The sequence below is a fragment of the Brassica napus genome, chromosome C4, assembly GCF_020379485.1.
Source record: "Brassica napus cultivar Da-Ae chromosome C4, Da-Ae, whole genome shotgun sequence".
NCBI classification, from domain to species: domain Eukaryota; kingdom Viridiplantae; phylum Streptophyta; class Magnoliopsida; order Brassicales; family Brassicaceae; genus Brassica; species Brassica napus.
In genome coordinates, this window is record NC_063447.1 from 51,120,915 (window position 1) to 51,134,171 (window position 13,257).

Sequence of the window (13,257 nt, forward strand, 5' to 3'; positions counted from 1 at the left end):
CAAATGTATGTACACATAGTAAAAATGATTGTGTTATTATGATGAAATTAAAAGTTTGAATCTATACAGTTCACAGAGATTTATGATCAGTTTCAAAAGTTTAAAGTGATGTTTGTAAATATTGTAAAATAGAAGGACCACCTTGCAGACAAATAAAAACGACGTTATGTCTTCATCAAGTGCATTGATTCAATTTGAAACCCATAATATGTATTTTCCATCAAAATGTTCAATATTTATACTCGTTTCAGCGCCTCCCCCCCCCCCCCCCCCAATTTTTCCACAGCCTCCTTTGCGGATTAGGATTAAAATTGCTGAACTTTTTTTTATCACTATTCACCTCTGTTGGATTTTGCCAAGAAATAATTGTGATTTCTAGTATTTTAATAATTACACTTTATTGGTTTTAGTTTTGAAAATTTATGGTCGTATTATAGCTTGTTTTAAATGATTTTGTAAGCTTCTATTTTTTTATTTTCAAAATGTTCCACTGTCAAAGAGATTTAGCTAATCATTGATGATTTCATGTTTGATTCAGAATTACAGTGGAAACTATACAGTTCCAGAAATCCAACAGCGTTGACCGTTCATTATTTGACCACTGGAATCAAGGAGAATCTGATGGGCAAGGTTTTCAATTCCAGAGGTTTTGGGATAAATTTTAATATTTCTAACCGATCGTCTAGGTTCTGGGATGGGTTTCAGACTGGTATGTGGCATACTGATAAGCGCCTTAAAAACTGTAATCAGACTCGACAAATTTCAACTTTAAATTGAGTGCAATTTGACTGATTTATGACCTTGCAGACAAGTATTTCAAGACTTATTACCATGTCTTGATAGCTTTTGTCAGAGGCTTTCATTTGGTGTCTTGGCATTAATTTTGGATCGTTTGTTGATTATTGGTGATTTATTTATTCTTCACGATCATCATATTATCAGTTTTTGTAACATCCATCCAAAATTTGATCAGCGGTGTGTTATAATTTCTCTATAAAGAATATAAATTTATTTTATTAGATTTAAAAACATAACTTATACAAGAGTTCAGACTTGTAGGCTCTAGATTTTCATTATTTTAACTATTGAAAATGTTTTCTTATGAATTTTTGAGACATTACAATTTGTCTAAACGACCAAATCAGTAATATCTCCACCGTAAATTTTAAATAAAAATTTGTAACTTATGTATAATTATTCCGTTTTGATATGCCGATTTTTTGTTTTTAAAATATATTTGCACCCATACATAGCCTACAAGCTAGTTAACGTAACAAATAATTGAAGTAAAAAACACCAAAATTTAATAGTAAATAATATAATGGTTTCTTTATTTTATATTGGAATTCCAAAATACATCTTAGTAATTAATGCACCATAATCTTTGCCACCCTGTACATATTCTCTGATTATATCTGCTATAATCACAAGAACAAACCCAGTTTCGGCAATTTAGCATAAACCTCTTCTTTCTAATACAATGATGTGCACATTCTTGACAAAATCCAAGTGGATTATTGGCAGCATGAGGTTTAATTTTTTCATCATGAAGCACTTGGTTTTTTATTTGGATATCAAGTTGAGGGCTAGGTGCTTGACTTGAAATATTTGCTTTATCTTCAGAAAAGGAATTTGCAAAAATATTTGAGGCACCTACAAAATTTTCAGTCTTATTCATTTAAAATATTAAAGATATTAAAAAATTATGATATTATATTTATCACTGAAAATCAACTTACATGACATAAAAATTACTAGAAGAGTTGCAAACAAAACACTAGATTTCATCTTTTTGGAAATTTAGTAGTAGTTAAGAATTACCGATTTTAAAATCTATTTGTTTTGATATTTTGTTGTGATGTTTAAAAAGTTTTATGTCTTCCTATTTATATATGTTTTCACAAATGTTACAAAAAAACAATGTTTTAAATTACAGTTTGTGATATTAATAAGCACAAAAGAAACTGCTAACTCTTAGATACATTTACGAAACTATGTGGAACTGCAGTTACGTATTTTTTGTATTGTGAAATGTTAAAAACTGTAATGAGACTGTGCAATGCCCAAATGTATGTACACATAGTAAAAATGATTGTGTTATTATGATGCAATTAAAAGTTTGAATCTGTACAGTTCACGGAGATTTATGATCAGTTTCAAAAGTTTAAAGTGATGTTTGTAAATATTGTAAAATAGAAGGACCACCTTGCAGACAAATAAAAACGACGTTATGTCTTCATCAAGTGCATTGATTCAATTTGAAGCCCATAATATGTATTTTCCATCAAAATATTCAATATTTATACTCGTTTCAGCGCCATCCCCCCCCCCCAAAATTTTTCCACAGCCTCCTTTGCGGATTAGGATTAAAATTGCTGAACTTTTTTTATCACTATTCACCTCTGTTGGATTTTGCCAAGAAATAAATGTGATTTCTAGTATTTTAATAATTACACTTTATAGGTTTTAGTTTTGAAAATTTATGGTTGTATTATAGCTTGTTTTAAATGATTTTGTAAGCTTCTATTTTTTTATTTTCAAAATGTTCCACCATCAAAGAGATTTAGCTAATCATTGATGATTTCATGTTTGATTCAGAATTACAGTGGAAACTATACAGTTCCAGAAACCCAACAGCGTTGACCGTTCATTATTTGACCACTGGAATCAAGGAGAATCTGATGGGCAATGTTTTCAATTCCAGAGGTTTTGGAAAATTTTTAATATTTCTAACCGATCGTCTAGGTTCTGGGACGGGTTTCAGACTGGTATGTGGCACACTGATAAGCGCCTTAAAAACTGTAGTCAGACTCGACAAATTTCATCTTTCAATTGAGTGCAATTTGACCGATTTACGACCTTGCAGACAAGTATTTCAAGACTTATTACCATGTCTTGATAGCTTTTGTCAGTGGCTTTCATTTGGTGTCTTGACATTAATTTTGAATCGTCTGTTGATTATTGGTGATTTATTTACTCTTCACGATCATCATATTATCAGTTTTTGTAACATCCATCCAAAATTTGATCAGCGGTGTGTTATAATTTCTCTATAAAGAATATATATTTATTTTATTAGATTTAAAAACATAACTTATACAAGAGTTCAGACTTGTAGGCTCTAGATTTTCATTATTTTAACTATTGAAAATGTTTTCTTATGAATTTTTTGAGACATTACATTTTGTCTAAACGACCAAATCAGTAATATCTCCACCATAAATTTTAAATAAAAATTCGTAACTTATGTATAATCATTCTGTTTTGATATGTTGATTTTTTGTTTTTAAAATATATTTGCACCCATACATAACCTACAAGCTAGTTAACGTAACAAATACGTGAAGTAAAAAACACTAGAATTTAATAGTAAATAATATAATGGTTTATTTATTTTATATTTGAATTCCAAAATATATCTTAGTGATTAATGCACCATAATCTTTGCCACCCTTTACATATTCTCTGATTATATCTGCTATAATCACAAGAACAAACCCAGTTTCGGCAATTTAGCATAAACCTCTTCTTTCTAATACAATGATGTGCACATTCTTGACAAAATCCAAGTGGATTATTGGCAGCATGAGGTTTAAGTTTTTCATCATAAAGCACTTGTTTTTTTATTTGGATATCAAGTTGGGGGCTAGGTGCTTGACTTGAAATATATGTTTTATCTTCAGAAAAGGAATTTGCAAAAATATTTGAGGCACCTACAAAATTTTCAGTCATACATAGAGCTATTAATAATTCATTTAAAATATTAAAGATTTTAAAAATGTATGATATAATATTTATCACTGAAAATCAACTTACATGACATAAAAATTACTAGAAGAGTTGCAAACAAAACACTAGATTTCATCTTTTTGGAAATTTAGTAGTAGTTAAGAGTTACCGATTTTAAAATCTATTTGTTTTGATATTTTGTTGTGATGTTTAAAAAGTTTGATGCCTTCCTATTTATATATGTTTTCACAAATGTTACAAAAAAAACAATGTTTTAAATTACAGTTTGTGATATTAATAAGCACAAAAGAAACTGCTAACTCTTAGATACATTTACGAAACTATGTGGAACTGCAGTTACGTATTTTTTGTATTGTGAAATGTTAAAAACTGTAATGAGACTGTGCAATGCCCAAATGTATGTACACATAGTAAAAATGATTGTGTTATTATGATGAAATTAAAAGTTTGAATCTATACAGTTCACAGAGATTTATGATCAGTTTCAAAAGTTTAAAGTGATGTTTGTAAATATTGTAAAATAGAAGGACCACCTTGCAGACAAATAAAAACGACGTTATGTCTTCATCAAGTGCATTGATTCAATTTGAAGCCCATAATATGTATTTTCCATCAAAATCTTCAATATTTATACTCGTTTCAGCGCCTCCCCCCCCCCCCCCCAAAATTTTCCACAGCCTCCTTTGCGGATTAGGATTAAAATTGCTGAACTTTTTTATCACTATTCACCTCTGTTGGATTTTGCCAAGAAATAAATGTGATTTCTAGTATTTTAATAATTACACTTTATTGGTTTTAGTTTTGAAAATTTATGGTCGTATTATAGCTTGTTTTAAATGATTTTGTAAGCTTCTATTTTTTTATTTTCAAAATGTTCCACCGTCAAAGAGATTTAGCTAATCATTGATGATTTCATGTTTGATTCAGAATTACAGTGGAAACTATACAGTTCCAGAAACCCAACAGCGTTGACCGTTCATTATTTGACCACTGGAATCAAGGAGAATCTGATGGGCAAGGTTTTCAATTCCAGAGGTTTTGGGAAAAATTTTAATATTTCTAACCGATCGTCTAGGTTCTGGGACGGGTTTCAGACTGGTATGTGGCACACTGATAAGCGCCTTAAAAACTGTAGTCAGACTCGACAAATTTCATCTTTCAATTGAGTGCAATTTGACCGATTTATGACCTTGCAGACAAGTATTTCAAGACTTATTACCATGTCTTGATAGCTTTTGTCAGAGGCTTTCATTTGGTGTCTTGACATTAATTTTGGATCGTCTGTTGATTATTGGTGATTTATTTATTTTTCACGATCATCATATTATCAGTTTTTGTAACATCCATCCAAAATTTGATCAGCGGTGTGTTATAATTTCTCTATAAAGAATATATATTTATTTTATTAGATTTAAAAACATAACTTATACAAGAGTTCAGACTTGTAGGCTCTAGATTTTCATTATTTTAACTATTGAAAATGTTTTCTTATGAATTTTTTGAGACATTACAATTTGTCTAAACGACCAAATCAGTAATATCTCCACCGTAAATTTTAAATAAAAATTCGTAACTTATGTATAATCATTCCGTTTTGATATGCCGATTTTTTGTTTTTAAAATATATTTGCACCCATACATAACCTACAAGCTAGTTAACGTAACAAATACGTGAAGTAAAAAACACCAAAATTTAATAGTAAATAATATAATGGTTTCTTTATTTTATATTGGAATTCCAAAATACATCTTAGTAATTAATGCACCATAATCTTTGCCACCCTGTACATATTCTCTGATTATATCTGCTATAATCACAAAACAAACCCAGTTTCGGCAATTTAGCATAAACCTCTTCTTTCTAATACAATGATGTGCACATTCTTGACAAAATCCAAGTGGATTATTGGCAGCATGAGGTTTAATTTTTTCATCATGAAGCACTTGGTTTTTTATTTGGATATCAAGTTGAGGGCTAGGTGCTTGACTTGAAATATTTGCTTTATCTTCAGAAAAGGAATTTGCAAAAATATTTGAGGCACCTACAAAATTTTCAGTCATATATAGAGCTATTAATAATTCATTTAAAATATTAAAGATATTAAAAAAGTATGATATAATATTTATCACTGAAAATCAACTTACATGACACAAAAATTACTAGAAGAGTTGCAAACAAAACACTAGATTTCATCTTTTTGGAAATTTAGTAGTAGTTAAGAATTACCGATTTTAAAATCTATTTGTTTTGATATTTTGTTGTGATGTTTAAAAAGTTTGATGCCTTCCTATTTATATATGTTTTCACAAATGTTACAAAAAAACAATGTTTTAAATTACAGTTTGTGATATTAATAAGCACAAAAGAAACTGCTAACTCTTAGATACATTTACGAAACTATGTGGAACTGCAGTTACGTATTTTTTGTATTGTGAAATGTTAAAAACTGTAATGAGACTGTGCAATGCCCAAATGTATGTACACATAGTAAAAATGATTGTGTTATTATGATGAAATTAAAAGTTTGAATCTGTACAGTTCACGGAGATTTATGATCAGTTTCAAAAGTTTAAAGTGATGTTTGTAAATATTGTAAAATAGAAGGACCACCTTGCAGACAAATAAAAACGACGTTATGTCTTCATCAAGTGCATTGATTCAATTTGAAGCCCATAATATGTATTTTCCATCAAAATAATCAATATTTATACTCGTTTCAGCGCCATCCCCCCCCCCCCCCAAATTTTTCCACAGCCTCCTTTGCGGATTAGGATTAAAATTGCTGAACTTTTTTTATCACTATTCACCTCTGTTGGATTTTGCCAAGAAATAAATGTGATTTCTAGTATTTTAATAATTACACTTTATTGGTTTTAGTTTTGAAAATTTATGGTCGTATTATAGCTTGTTTTAAATGATTTTGTAAGCTTCTATTTTTTTATTTTCAAAATGTTCCACCATCAAAGAGATTTAGCTAATCATTGATGATTTCATGTTTGATTCAGAATTACAGTGGAAACTATACAGTTCCAGAAACCCAACAGCGTTGACCGTTCATTATTTGACCACTGGAATCAAGGAGAATCTGATGGGCAATGTTTTCAATTCCAGGGTTTTGGGAAATTTTTTAATATTTCTAACCGATCGTCTAGGTTCTGGGACGGGTTTCAGACTGGTATGTGGCACACTGATAAGCGCCTTAAAAACTGTAGTCAGACTCGACAAATTTCATCTTTCAATTGAGTGCAATTTGACCGATTTATGACCTTGCAGACAAGTATTTCAAGACTTATTACCATGTCTTGATAGCTTTTGTCAGAGGCTTTCATTTGGTGTCTTGACATTAATTTTGAATCGTCTGTTGATTATTGGTGATTTATTTACTCTTCACGATCATCATATTATCAGTTTTTGTAACATCCATCCAAAATTTGATCAGCGGTGTGTTATAATTTCTCTATAAAGAATATATATTTATTTTATTAGATTTAAAAACATAACTTATACAAGAGTTCAGACTTGTAGGCTCTAGATTTTCATTATTTTAACTATTGAAAATGTTTTCTTATGAATTTTTTGAGACATTACATTTTGTCTAAACGACCAAATCAGTAATATCTCCACCGTAAATTTTAAATAAAAATTCGTAACTTATGTATAATCATTCTGTTTTGATATGTTGATTTTTTGTTTTTAAAATATATTTGCACCCATACATAACCTACAAGCTAGTTAACGTAACAAATACGTGAAGTCAAAAACACTAAAATTTAATAGTAAATAATATAATGGTTTATTTATTTTATATTTGAATTCCAAAATATATCTTAGTGATTAATGCACCATAATCTTTGCCACCCTTTACATATTCTCTGATTATATCTGCTATAATCACAAGAACAAACCCAGTTTCGGCAATTTAGCATAAACCTCTTCTTTCTAATACAATGATGTGCACATTCTTGACAAAATCCAAGTGGATTATTGGCAGCATGAGGTTTAATTTTTTCATCATGAAGCACTTGGTTTTTTATTTGGATATCAAGTTGAGGGCTAGGTGCTTGACTTGAAATATTTGCTTTATCTTCAGAAAAGGAATTTGCAAAAATATTTGAGGCACCTACAAAATTTTCAGTCTTATTCATTTAAAATATTAAAGATATTAAAAAATTATGATATTATATTTATCACTGAAAATCAACTTACATGACATAAAAATTACTAGAAGAGTTGCAAACAAAACACTAGATTTCATCTTTTTGGAAATTTAGTAGTAGTTAAGAATTACCGATTTTAAAATCTATTTGTTTTGATATTTTGTTGTGATGTTTAAAAAGTTTTATGTCTTCCTATTTATATATGTTTTCACAAATGTTACAAAAAAACAATGTTTTAAATTACAGTTTGTGATATTAATAAGCACAAAAGAAACTGCTAACTCTTAGATACATTTACGAAACTATGTGGAACTGCAGTTACGTATTTTTTGTATTGTGAAATGTTAAAAACTGTAATGAGACTGTGCAATGCCCAAATGTATGTACACATAGTAAAAATGATTGTGTTATTATGATGAAATTAAAAGTTTGAATCTGTACAGTTCACGGAGATTTATGATCAGTTTCAAAAGTTTAAAGTGATGTTTGTAAATATTGTAAAATAGAAGGACCACTTTGCAGACAAATAAAAACGACGTTATGTCTTCATCAAGTGCATTGATTCAATTTGAAGCCCATAATATGTATTTTCCATCAAAATATTCAATATTTATACTCGTTTCAGCGCCATCCCCCCCCCCCCAAATTTTTCCACAGCCTCCTTTGCGGATTAGGATTAAAATTGCTGAACTTTTTTTATCACTATTCACCTCTGTTGGATTTTGCCAAGAAATAAATGTGATTTCTAGTATTTTAATAATTACACTTTATAGGTTTTAGTTTTGAAAATTTATGGTTGTATTATAGCTTGTTTTAAATGATTTTGTAAGCTTCTATTTTTTTATTTTCAAAATGTTCCAACATCAAAGAGATTTAGCTAATCATTGATGATTTCATGTTTGATTCAGAATTACAGTGGAAACTATACAGTTCCAGAAACCCAACAGCGTTGACCGTTCATTATTTGACCACTGGAATCAAGGAGAATCTGATGGGCAATGTTTTCAATTCCAGAGGTTTTGGAAAAAATTTTAATATTTCTAACCGATCGTCTAGGTTCTGGGACGGGTTTCAGACTGGTATGTGGCACACTGATAAGCGCCTTAAAAACTGTAGTCAGACTCGACAAATTTCATCTTTCAATTGAGTGCAATTTGACCGATTTACGACCTTGTAGACAAGTATTTCAAGACTTATTACCATGTCTTGATAGCTTTTGTCAGTGGCTTTCATTTGGTGTCTTGACATTAATTTTGAATCGTCTGTTGATTATTGGTGATTTATTTACTCTTCACGATCATCATATTATCAGTTTTTGTAACATCCATCCAAAATTTGATCAGCGGTGTGTTATAATTTCTCTATAAAGAATATATATTTATTTTATTAGATTTAAAAACATAACTTATACAAGAGTTCAGACTTGTAGGCTCTAGATTTTCATTATTTTAACAATTGAAAATGTTTTCTTATGAATTTTTTGAGACATTACATTTTGTCTAAACGACCAAATCAGTAATATCTCCACCGTAAATTTTAAATAAAAATTCGTAACTTATGTATAATCATTCTGTTTTGATATGTTGATTTTTTGCTTTTAAAATATATTTGCACCCATACATAACCTACAAGCTAGTTAACGTAACAAATACGTGAAGTAAAAAACACTAGAATTTAATAGTAAATAATATAATGGTTTATTTATTTTATATTTGAATTCCAAAATATATCTTAGTGATTAATGCACCATAATCTTTGCCACCCTTTACATATTCTCTGATTATATCTGCTATAATCACAAGAACAAACCCAGTTTCGGCAATTTAGCATAAACCTCTTCTTTCTAATACAATGATGTGCACATTCTTGACAAAATCCAAGTGGATTATTGGCAGCATGAGGTTTAAGTTTTTCATCATAAAGCACTTGTTTTTTTATTTGGATATCAAGTTGGGGGCTAGGTGCTTGACTTGAAATATATGTTTTATCTTCAGAAAATGAATTTGCAAAAATATTTGAGGCACCTACAAAATTTTCAGTCATACATAGAGCTATTAATAATTCATTTAGAATATTAAAGATTTTAAAAATGTATGATATTATATTTATCACTGAAAATCAACTTACATGACATAAAAATTACTAGAAGAGTTGCAAACAAAACACTAGATTTCATCTTTTTGGAAATTTAGTAGTAGTTAAGAGTTACCGATTTTAAAATCTATTTGTTTTGATATTTTGTTGTGATGTTTAAAAAGTTTGATGCCTTCCTATTTATATATGTTTTCACAAATGTTACAAAAAAAAACAATGTTTTAAATTACAGTTTGTGATATTAATAAGCACAAAAGAAACTGCTAACTCTTAGATACATTTACGAAACTATGTGGAACTGCAGTTACGTATTTTTTGTATTGTGAAATGTTAAAAACTGTAATGAGACTGTGCAATGCCCAAATGTATGTACACATAGTAAAAATGATTGTGTTATTATGATGAAATTAAAAGTTTGAATCTATACAGTTCACAGAGATTTATGATCAGTTTCAAAAGTTTAAAGTGATGTTTGTAAATATTGTAAAATAGAAGGACCACCTTGCAGACAAATAAAAACGACGTTATGTCTTCATCAAGTGCATTGATTCAATTTGAAGCCCATAATATGTATTTTCCATCAAAATCTTCAATATTTATACTCGTTTCAGCGCCTTCCCCCCCCCCCCCAAATTTTCCACAGCCTCCTTTGCGGATTAGGATTAAAATTGCGTAACTTTTTTATCACTATTCACCTCTGTTGGATTTTGCCAAGAAATAAATGTGATTTCTAGTATTTTAATAATTACACTTTATTGGTTTTAGTTTTGAAAATTTATGGTCGTATTATAGCATGTTTTAAATGATTTTGTAAACTTCTATTTTTTTATTTTCAAAATGTTCCACCGTCGAAGAGATTTAGCTAATCATTGATGATTTCATGTTTGATTCAGAATTACAGTGGAAACTATACAGTTCCAGAAACCCAGCAGCGTTGACCGTTCATTATTTGACCACTGGAATCAAGGAAAATCTGATGGGCAAGGTTTTCGATTCCAGAGGTTTTGGGAAAAATTTTAATATTTCTAACTGATCGTGTAGGTTCTGGGACGGGTTTTCGACTGGTATGTGGCACACTGATAAGCGCCTTAAAAACTGTAGTCAGACTCTACAAATTTCATCTTTCAATTGAGTGCAATTTGACCGATTTATGACCTTGCAGACAAGTATTTCAAGACTTATTACCATGTCTTGATAGCTTTTGTCAGAGGCTTTCATTTGGTGTCTTGACATTAATTTTGGATCGTCTGTTGATTATTGGTGATTTATTTATTTTTCACGATCATCATATTATCAGTTTTTGTAACATCCATCCAAAATTTGATCAGCGGTGTGTTATAATTTCTCTATAAAGAATATATATTTATTTTATTAGATTTAAAAACATAACTTATACAAGAGTTCAGACTTGTAGGCTCTAGATTTTCATTATTTTAACTATTGAAAATGTTTTCTTATGAATTTTTTGAGACATTACAATTTGTCTAAACGACCAAATCAGTAATATCTCCACCGTAAATTTTAAATAAAAATTCTTAACTTATGTATAATCATTCCGTTTTGATATGCCGATTTTTTGTTTTTAAAATATATTTGCACCCATACATAGCCTACAAGCTAGTTAACGTAACAAATACGTGAAGTAAAAAACACCAAAATTTAATAGTAAATAATATAATGGTTTCTTTATTTTATATTGGAATTCCAAAATACATCTCAGTAATTAATGCACCATAATCTTTGCCACCCTGTACATATTCTCTGATTATATCTGCTATAATCACAAGAACAAACCCAGTTTCGGCAATTTAGCATAAACCTCTTCTTTCTAATACAATGATGTGCACATTCTTGACAAAATCCAAGTGGATTATTGGCAGCATGAGGTTTAATTTTTTCATCATGAAGCACTTGGTTTTTTATTTGGATATCAAGTTGACGGCTAGGTGCTTGACTTGAAATATTTGCTTTATCTTCAGAAAAGGAATTTGCAAAAATATTTGAGGCACCTACAAAATTTTCAGTCATATATAGAGCTATTAATAATTCATTTAAAATATTAATGATATTAAAAAAGTATGATATAATATTTATCACTGAAAATCAACTTACATGACACAAAAATTACTAGAAGAGTTGCAAACAAAACACTAGATTTCATCTTTTTGGAAATTTAGTAGTAGTTAAGAATTACCGATTTTAAAATCTATTTGTTTTGATATTTTGTTGTGATGTTTAAAAAGTTTGATGCCTTCCTATTTATATATGTTTTCACAAATGTTACAAAAAAAACAATGTTTTAAATTACAGTTTGTGATATTAATAAGCACAAAAGAAACTGCTAACTCTTAGATACATTTACGAAACTATGTGAAACTGCAGTTACGTATTTTTTGTATTGTGAAATGTTAAAAACTGTAATGAGACTGTGCAATGCCCAAATGTATGTACACATAGTAAAAATGATTGTGTTATTATGATGAAATTAAAAGTTTGAATCTGTACAGTTCACGGAGATTTATGATCAGTTTCAAAAGTTTAAAGTGATGTTTGTAAATATTGTAAAATAGAAGGACCACCTTGCAGACAAATAAAAACGACGTTATGTCTTCATCAAGTGCATTGATTCAATTTGAAGCTCATAATATGTATTTTCCATCAAAATAATCAATATTTATACTCGTTTCAGCGCCATCCCCCCCCCCCCCCCCCAAATTTTTCCACAGCCCCCTTTGCGGATTAGGATTAAAATTGCTGAACTTTTTTTTATCACTATTCACCTCTGTTGGATTTTGCCAAGAAATAAATGTGATTTCTAGTATTTTAATACTTACACTTTATTGGTTTTAGTTTTGAAAATTTATGGTCGTATTATAGCTTGTTTTAAATGATTTTGTAAGCTTCTATTTTTTTATTTTCAAAATGTTCCACCATCAAAGAGATTTGGCTAATCATTGATGATTTCATGTTTGATTCAGAATTACAGTGGAAACTATACAGTTCCAGAAACCCAACAGCGTTGACCGTTCATTATTTGACCACTGGAATCAAGGAGAATCTGATGGGCAATGTTTTCAATTCCAGGGTTTTGGGAAATTTTTTAATATTTCTAACCGATCGTCTAGGTTCTGGGACGGGTTTCAGACTGGTATGTGGCACACTGATAAGCGCCTTAAAAACTGTAGTCAGACTCGACAAATTTCATCTTTCAATTGAGTGCAATTTGACCGATTTATGACCTTGCAGACAAGTATT